The following is a 9,616-nucleotide window of genomic DNA, read 5'->3' on the forward strand; positions in this document are numbered from 1 at the left end:
GTTAATCTAGTAGTGTCAACGAAGAATAAAAGGAAAAGGACTAAACTATTTCCCTGAAGAGTCAATGCCAGCCCAATGTCAGCTTCCTGTCTATTACCTTTGGCCTCTTGGTATAAAAACCCTTTGACCTACAGCTCAGAAATGGATCCAATTATGCCAAGCCTGGTTGACCACATGGTACTAAAGCCCTGAAGCTGGCAATAATCTTACACACACACACACACACACACACACACACACACACACACACACACACACACGCACACGCACATCCAATCATTTTACACACAGCAATGCTGAGAAAGTATTGCCTCCATCCCCTCCATATTGATTTCTTCTCTTTTCCCCATCTGCTGGTTTTCTGTCTTCCCTGGAGTGTCTACAGTCCTCCTTGATCTGGCCATCATGTCACAGATTTCTAACAATGAATCCAGCCAGCCTCCTCTCTCATCTCTGCCTTTCTCCCAGGGACCAGTGTAGCATCAGATACTGTCTGATACATCTCTTAACAACAAGTCCTTCCAATACCTACAGAGCCCAACAAAATGGCCCTGTAGAATGTGGGGCTGAGTATAACCTGCTCTCTTCAGCCCATAGCTGAAGCTCATAGCAAGTTCTGTGGACACATAGTCCCTTTATTGAAAGCCAGTTCAGCTTTTGCTCATCACACTTTTCCAGCTTTCCACTCTGTCTCACATCAGCCAATATTCAGTTTTATATCATCTTGCATAGTTTAGCTTTATTTTATTTTATCTTTTATGTGTGTGTGCTAGTACCGAGGCTTGAACTCAGGGCCTCATGCTGTTTGCTTAGCCTTTTTCACTCCAGGCCACTGCTCTACCATTTGAGCCATACCTCCACTTCTCATTTTTTGCAGGTTAATTAGAGGTAAGAGTCTCTTGGCTCCAAACTTTGATCCTCAGATTTCAGCTTCCTGAGTAGTTTGGATTATAGATGTGAGCCGTAACAAAAAATAAATAAATAAATAAATAAAGATCTGATTTAAAGTAGATCTTCCAATGCAGAGACTTGATTAGAATTGAAAAGGAATGGCTGAGTCGAGTAGTACATACCTACGGCAGCACTCGAGGTAGAGACAGGAAGAGGGCCAACCTAACCCAAAGAATGAAACACACTGTCTCTCACGAAAAGAGAATTGCCACGTGTTGGTGGTTCGTGCCCGTTGGCTTAGCTACTTAGGAGGCTCAAATCTGAGGACTGTGGACGGAAGCTATGAAGACAGGTCTGTGAGACTTACTCCAATTATCCACCAAAAAGCCTAAAGTGGAGCAGTGGCTCCCACGTTAATAGTGCTGAGCCTTGAGCACCAGAAAACAACCTCGGGGACAGCTCCAAGGCCCTGAGTTCAAACCCTAAGATGAGCGCAAAAATAAAATAACAGTAATAAAGAAAAAGATTAGCTTGAAAACTAGTATGAAGATGCAAACTTCAAATCATGTGCTTAAACTGGGTTCTTTTTCCCCTTAAAAAAAATGTTAAAAAAAAAAAATGTTAGAAGACTCAAAAACTCACTCCCACCTAGGGAGAGCAAAAAAGACAGGGAGCAGAGAGCTTCCAGCAGAGCTATTAGTGTCTCTGAAGTAGTATAATAGCATTCAAATCCTCTAAGAAAAAAAAGAGGAAATATTCTATCCTCCCAAATGCTAGAGGAAGAGCCTATTTACATCTCCTTCTTCCTGCTAGGGAAATTTTTTGAAAAATAACTTGGAAATAAATCCCAATAGATTAAGATTGCAGTGCTGTAGATGAGAAGAGATGGTCTTGAAGGAGACTTAATCAGAAAATAAATTTCAAAATCAAAAGCACACTCTCGAACAAGAACATCAAAACACCAAATCAGTATCTGATGTTCTTAATAACCATCACCAGAATCCTACATCTTCATGGCTTACATGTCCTTGTCCGAGAAGAGTCAACAAAGACCCCCAACTGGCTCTTCCAAGACTTGGCCAGACTGAGGCCTGCCAGGCATGATGAATCCAGCTCAGACTCACAAGCTGCATGCCTGCTAACCCCACACCTGAGAGCCTAGACAGATTCAAAACAACCAGCTAATTAAACCTGGAGCACTAAGCTATCATCATGTGAGATTCATAGGCATCCAACAAGCAGAAAGAACTAGCGACACGGCATTCGGCAACAGCTGTCACCTGCTATAATGGTCTTTAATTATCTTAAAATCTGTAAGAACTGACAAATGGGTGACAAAATGCAATTTTCTGTGTCAGGAAGCGAGAGACAAGCCTGTGTTACTTTGATGAGAGAAAATACTGTAAAATCATCTTCTCTTAGCTCTCCTTATTAGAGAGAAGGAGATTGTTGTCACTCAATTCTGGTCTGTAAACACACTCATTACCCCCTTCTCTATAGATGGAGGTTAAAATAGGCACTTGAGCTATGCCAAACATGTCCCCACAATCCAGGATTTGGTTCAAATTCACCCTTCAGTCCTGAAACACATAGAGATGCAATTTGAAGAGGACCCCTAACCAAGACCCGCCCCAAGTTCAGGATCACCACGCCTCACCTCTTGCTATTGGTTCCTGCAGGTGCCTATCTAACCTGTGGCCTCTGCCTCCTTGGCTGCAGGCTGCACTGATACCCTTGACCTCCATCAGGACCTTCCATTTGCCTCTACTTTCTGTTGGCTATTCCAGGATACGGAATGTACACGGATGGCATCTGTTTTGTTTCCGTAAGGCAAGTTTACATCTACCATTTTGCACAGTTCTGCCAGCCTTTCTGGGTCACAAATGGTCACCAGAACACAACATAAATTTCACAAGGAAAGGTCACTGGTAGCAAATAGCTCTTCACCACATTAGCTAGAAAAGCCACATTCTCTGTATAGAGTAGAAGAGAACGCATAAGCCAAGAGTATTGTCACCACCCATAATCCCAGAACATAAAACAGAGACAAAATATGGGCTGGCTCACATTGGCAAAGACCAAAGGTGGCCCTCAGAGTCTGAGGAAAACATATATATATATATATATATAAAACAGTGTGCTACTGCAGATTGTTATATATAATGAAAATGTATGTGTGTAGTTTTCTCTTTTCTCGAGAGAGAGAGAGACAGAAATAGCATAATCAATCAGCAAGCTACGAAGGGCACTGACAATGTGAAAGGATTACTCATAATTCTCAAGACACACAGTAGTTACCACGTGTTCTTGCAAGGTACATGGGAATGTGGAGGCAAGAAACAACAAATAGAGCTCTGAGCCCTCATCAGAGATGTGTGTGTGTGTGTGTGTGTGTGTGTGTGTGTGTGTGTGTGTGTGTATACTGGGGCTTGAACTCTGGACCTCATGCTCTCACTTGCCTTTTTCCCTCATGGCTGGTGCTCTACCACTTGAGCCACAGCTTCACTTCTGGCTTTTCACTGGTTAATGGGAGTTAAGAATGTGACCCTTTTCTTCCAGGGCTGACTTTCAGCCGTGATCCAGATCTCAGCCTTCTGAGAAGCTAGGAGTCTCAGCATGAGTCACCAGTGCACAGCTCAGAAAATTTTCATGTTAAGATTTAAATTAGAATCAGGACTCAGCAAATATTTCTGCCCACTAATGAGTGTAACCATTTACACTTACTATGTAAAAATCCTTTCACATAATTAGCATCCTTGGATTATTTTGAATGTGTTCAATTAGTCTGTTTTGGTGATCTCTAAGATGTAACTCCCTAGAGAGATAGAAAGCTGACTGTGAAATTATCAGGAGCTGGAGTACAATTTAGTCACTACTGATCTAGTCTCTCTAAAATACACATTTTTGCCCTGTCAATTGAGTGATTGCTAACCTTGGCTGGAGACCCAAATCTCACTCATTTTTTTCTTTCTTTCTTTTTTTTTTTTTTGAGAGGATACCAGGGAGGCAATCCTGGGGCTTGAACTCAGGGCCTGGATGCTTTCTGTTCACTCAAGACTAGTGGTGTACCACTTGAACTTCAGCTCCACAGTCTCACTTCTTTGGTGATTAATTAAAAAGTGAGTCCCATGGGGCCAGGAGTTTGGCCTCATGGTAGAGTGCTTGCCTAGCATTCATGAAGACCCAGGTTCAATTCCTCAGTACCACATACATAGAAACAGACCAGAAGTGGTACTGTGGCTCAGGTGGTAGAATTCTAGCCTGGAGAAAACCCAAGGACAGTGCTCAGACCCTGAGCTCAAGCCCAGGACTGGCAAAAAAAAAAAAAAAAAAAAAAAAAAAGAGTCTCTTGGACTTTTTCCTGCTTAAGCTTTGGACCTTAATCCTCAGATCTCAGCCTGCTGGTAGCTGCACTACATGAACCGCCAGTGCCTTGTCCTCACTCATTTCTTTCTTTTGTATTATGAGCTGATTTTCCTGGTATCCTACCCAAACAAGCTAAGGTTTTTCTGTACTTGAGCATTGTCTTGGACTTCCTCATTTTGGTGAAACACTTTTCTCTTATCCTTTAAATCTCCTGGGCAAATATTAAACCCACAAGCACACAGAAAAAGCATCGGCCCACTTCCTACATTCAATAATGTCAAGGTTCTTCTCTGTCTCCGCCTGCTTCTCGTGCAGTGGTCTTTCCTTGGATTCCTGTAGTATGCAGAATTCCTATGTGATAGAGTATTTAATCCAGTGCCCTTATCTATCATTGTTTAATTATCACCAGTTCTATTTTTAATCCTCTTATATAAGATTATGGATGTCTTGGGGGCATTCATATCCTCATCTGTGAAAGGAGGGAATTGTATTAAAGGTCTCTAGTCTTCTCCTTGTTCATGTTGCTGTGTTCATCTCTTGGTAACTTTGTGAGTTGCTAACATACTCCAAAGTTAGGAGCCTACAGAGAGATTTAAGAGACAGACCGCCCAGGAGCTGGTACCAACAGCTAAGGCTTGTAATCCCAACTACTCAGGAGGCTGGGGTCAGAAGAACCTGAAGATTTGGGGTTAAAGCGAGCCCACAAACGAAAATCTATGAGAGTCTTATTTCCAATTAACCACCAAGAGAGACAGAAACAGAAACAGAGAAAAAGATGGAGACAACCATCCTTCCCACAGTTCTATCAAGATCAGATCCAGCATGAACCTTCTTGTGTGCATAAACAGATTAACATTCAGTGAGATGTGTCTTTACAAGTTTAGATCTAAGAAACTTCATGGTGTGTGCACGTGCGTGTGTGTGTGTGTGTGTGTGTGTGTGTGTGTGTGTGTAATTGCTAGGCAAGAGTGGTCTCAGCACTCTGCCTCCAGGAAGCAGAAAACATTCTTTTCCACAGCTTCTTCAAATGCCCAAAATGATTCGATATTATCATTGCTTTCAGAAACTGACTCATGGCAGGATTCTATTCTTTTCTTTTCTCCACTTTCCTCATGCTCATAATTAGTTGACCATGAAACGATTAAAGACTTAGCTATCAATACATGTGCTCAGACCAGTGTGGACATAAAAAGTTGACAGGCGTCCATGGCTGGGCACACAGGTGCATCCCTGTCATGGCAGCTATAGGGAAGCACAATGGCTGGGTGCAGGGGCACAGAGCTGCCATCTCCAGCCACGTGGGCAGCTCAAGAAGGTGGCTTGCAGCCCAGGCTGGTCAGGGAATAAGAAGCAGGACCCTACCTCAAAAATGACCAAAGCAAGAAAAGTCCTAGAGGAGTGGCTCAAGCGGAGAAGTACTTCCTCTGAGTGTGATCTGCAGTACCACCAGTATACACACACACACACACACACACACACACACACACACACACACACACGCACACATTGCCAGCCCTGGGGCTTGAACTCTGGGCCTGAACACTGTCTCTCAACTCCTATTCAAAGCTAGCACGCTATCACTTGAGCCACTTTCAGCTTTTTCTGTGATTAATTGGAGACATGAATCTCACAGACTTGCTTGCCCTGGCTGGCTTCAAATCTCAATCCTCAGATCTCAGCTTCCTGAGTAACTTAGATTGCAGGCATGAGCCACTGGCTCCTTAAGAAAAACAATTTTTTTTTTATTTTTCTGTGTTTTTCCTTTTTTATTAAAGAATTTTATTAACATTGATTTTTACATCATATTTCAAATGATAAGTTTAACAAATAAGTGTTCAAGAAGGGAATCTCTATCTACAATCACTGGGACTTTGTTTTTAGAACTTAATCAAAATTAGGCTAAGGGTTTGTATGTCAAAGAAACATATTAATTTATGAAATAAAACATTATGTCTATGGAGTCATAGGTTTTTATGTCTAAATAGTTATGTTTATATCTCCATTACTATGAAGAAAAACAATTTTTAAATGCTAAAATCCAAAACAAATTCTAAAGTCTCAGAATTTATACAGCATAGTTTCCTGCTCTCTCAGAACTGCTATGTACACACCACAGTCTGATTCCACCAATAAGCTTTGCCTTACAGGTTCATACCACAGGAGTCTACGATTGCAGCTGCTCTGAAGGCATTCTTTATTGGACTGGCTCATCACTTCCCCTTACCTATATCAGTTCCTCAATTTCCCACTAAGGTTACCTTTGCTTTCCAATTCCCTGTCTCATGGTCCCCTCTGGAGAAAATCTAAACCAAGAAGAACAAATATGATCTGTGGGGTTGTACTCAAATAAATGTATCCTAAAATGGACTAGTCATAGTAACAAAGTAAGACTGTGCTAACAGAGAGCCAAGTGCAGCAACTCTCAGGCCTCTGTGATCCTAGCTATTTAAGAGGCTAAAACCAGGAGGATTGTGGTTCTAGGTCAGACTGATTTAAAAAAAAAAAAGTTTACAATACCCATCTCAAAAGAAAAAACAAAAAACAAAAAACAGCTTGGTGTTGGGTGTGGTGAATGTATCTGTTAACCCAGCTACATCAGGCAAATAGGAGAATTGCAGTCCAGGCCATCCAGGCAAAAAGAGAGAACAGATATGAAAAATAACCAAAGAAGAAATGAGTAGGATTGAGCTGGGATTGTAGCTTAGAGGTACAGTGCTCGCCTAGGATGCATGAAGCCTTGGGTTTGATTCCGTAGTACCACATAAAAACAGAAAAAGCCAAAAGTGGCACTGTGACTCAAATGGTAGCGCACTAGCCTTGAGCATAGAAAGGCTCAGGGACAGAGCTCAGGCCCTGAGTTCAAGCCCCAGACTGGCAAAAAAAAAAAAAAAAAGGAAAAGAAAAAGGGAGTAGGGATATCACTTCAGTGGTAGAACCTAGTAAATACAAAGATTTGAGTTCAAACCCTAACATTGCCAAAAAATAAAAAGCAATAGGCTAATATGTAACAAATACTTACCAGGCATTATCCGTGTATATACTGCACTTAATATTCACAAATTGTTTTATGTTGTTTTGTATTTGAACAGAGAAACATGAAACACATGACCAAATTCATACAGCTAGTAAACAATGAAACTGGTCTAAAGAATCTTATGTTGGGGGGCCGGGAGTTTGGCCTAGTGGTTAAAGTGCTTGCCTAGCATGCATGAAGACCCGGGTTCGATTCCTCGGTACCACATATAGAAAAAAGCCGGAAGTGGTGCTGAGGCTCAAGTGGTAGAGCTCTAGCCTTGAGAAAGTCCAAGGACAGCGCTCAGGCCCTGAGCTCAAGCCCAGGACTGGCAAAAAAAAAAAAAAAGAATCTTATGTTGGTATTTAAAATTATATTGACAGTGCTGCTTCCAGGGAAGAGTTTACAGAAGTGTGTGTATGTCTAAGTATGTATGTATATGTGTGAGTGTGTATGTATGTGTATGTAAGTGTGTATATGTGTAAATGTGGATATGTATATGTGCATATGCATGTATGTATATGTGAATGTGAGGGAGGGTTTTTCTATAATATTCTCACTTGGAAAAATAAACTGTGTTCTCAAAGTCATCATTTTAAAGAAAATATGAAAATGACTTGATTTAACAACACTGTCCAAGAAGAAACAGAAGCAGAAGAATGGCTTGTTCTCTTACCCAATCCCTTCCTCCAAAAATGAAGATGCTAGTAGCTTTTTCCCTCAGGGACAGAATTGTTTTGAAGGCAGAACTGGGAATAAAGGAAATGGGCACTGATGGGATAATTGCACTGCTCAGATCTTCCCATCTCCAGAAAGCAGCCTTCCTGAAGGGGAAGGTGCCACCTCTCCCCAGCACATCCTCAAATCGAGACCAGAAAACGCACATCACCAAGTCAGAGTGAAGGCCGAGCCTCTATGTGAGCTAGCTTTGACACTTGCTTTGCTACCTGGCTTTGAGACCTTTCCAGTAAAGGAATGTTTCCACTAAGATGGAAATATTTAAAATCCAAAGTAGCAATGATCCTTGGGACAATTATTTTATAGTATGTACCAAAAGGGTAAATATTCTAGAATAATTTGATCCTGGATAGTACTGACTGATCTAATATGATTTTTTTTTTTTTTAAGCTGGCTCTGGGGCTTTGACTCAGGGCCTTGAGCTCTAACCCGGAGCAATTTCTCTCAAGGTGGGCTCACTCTTCCACTGGAGTCACAACTCTACTTCCGGCTCTTTGATGGTTAATTGGAGATAAGAGTCTCACAGACTTTCCTGTATCAACTGGATATGAACTGTGATCCTCAAATCTCAGCCTCTTAAGTGGCTAGAATTATAGGCATGAACCATCTATACTCAGAAAATGATGTGTTCTTTTTTTTTTTTTTTTTTTTTGCCAGTCCTGGGCTTGAGCTCAGGGCCTGAGCACTGTCCTTGGACTTTGTCAAGGCTAGAGCTCTACCACTTGAGCCTCAGCACTACTTCCAGCTTTTTTTCTATATGTGGTTCCGAGGAATCGAACCCGGGTCTTCATGCATGCTAAGCAAGCACTTTAACCATTAGGCCAAACTCCCGGTCCCAATGATGTGTTCTTAAATGCACTGGTACACTAGTTTAAGAAAGCTCCAAAGAAATACTCGTTAGGTAGAATTTGGGTATTTTTAAAGCTTATCAGACAATAGTAATGCCAAATAAAATGGGACTAGGTTTACACCGAAACTTGGAAATCAGGAACTAATTGAACACAAACATATTAACATAGTCATTTATATACATGGCCTAGTGGTAGAGGGCTTGCCTAGCATGCACCAAGCGTTGGATTCTATTCATTGGTACCACATACACACAAAAAGCTGGAAGTAGTACTGTAGCTCAAGGGTAGAGTGCTAGCCTTGAAAAAGCTCAAGGACAATGTCCAGGAAAAGTAAAATTCTTATTCTTATCCATGTAAGATTTTTAAACAAGCAGCAGTGATACTCGCTAGACCCCCATGCTGACAATTAACTATACAACTTGTGAGGGAGCGGGGCCAAGAAGAAAAAACTGGGAGAGGTGACACTGTTCCAAAAAAAAAAAAAATGTTCTTGCCAGGCATGGTGGCTCACATCTGTCATCCTAGCTACTCAGGAGGCTGAGATCTGAGGATCAGAGACTCTTATCTCCAATTAACCACCACAAAAAGGGAAGTGGGGTTGTGGCTCAAAGGGGTAGGACGGTAGCCTTGAGCTGAAGAGCTCAGGGACAGCACGCAGGTCCAGAGTTCAAGCCCCGTGACTGACAAAAAAAAAAAATTGTACTCATTACCTGTCTATGTAACTGTAACCCCTTTGTACATCACCGTTACGATATAA

Source organism: Megascapheus bottae, chromosome 24 (assembly GCF_031878675.1).
Source record: "Megascapheus bottae isolate mThoBot1 chromosome 24, mThoBot2.hap1, whole genome shotgun sequence".
Classification (NCBI taxonomy): Eukaryota; Metazoa; Chordata; class Mammalia; order Rodentia; family Geomyidae; genus Megascapheus; species Megascapheus bottae.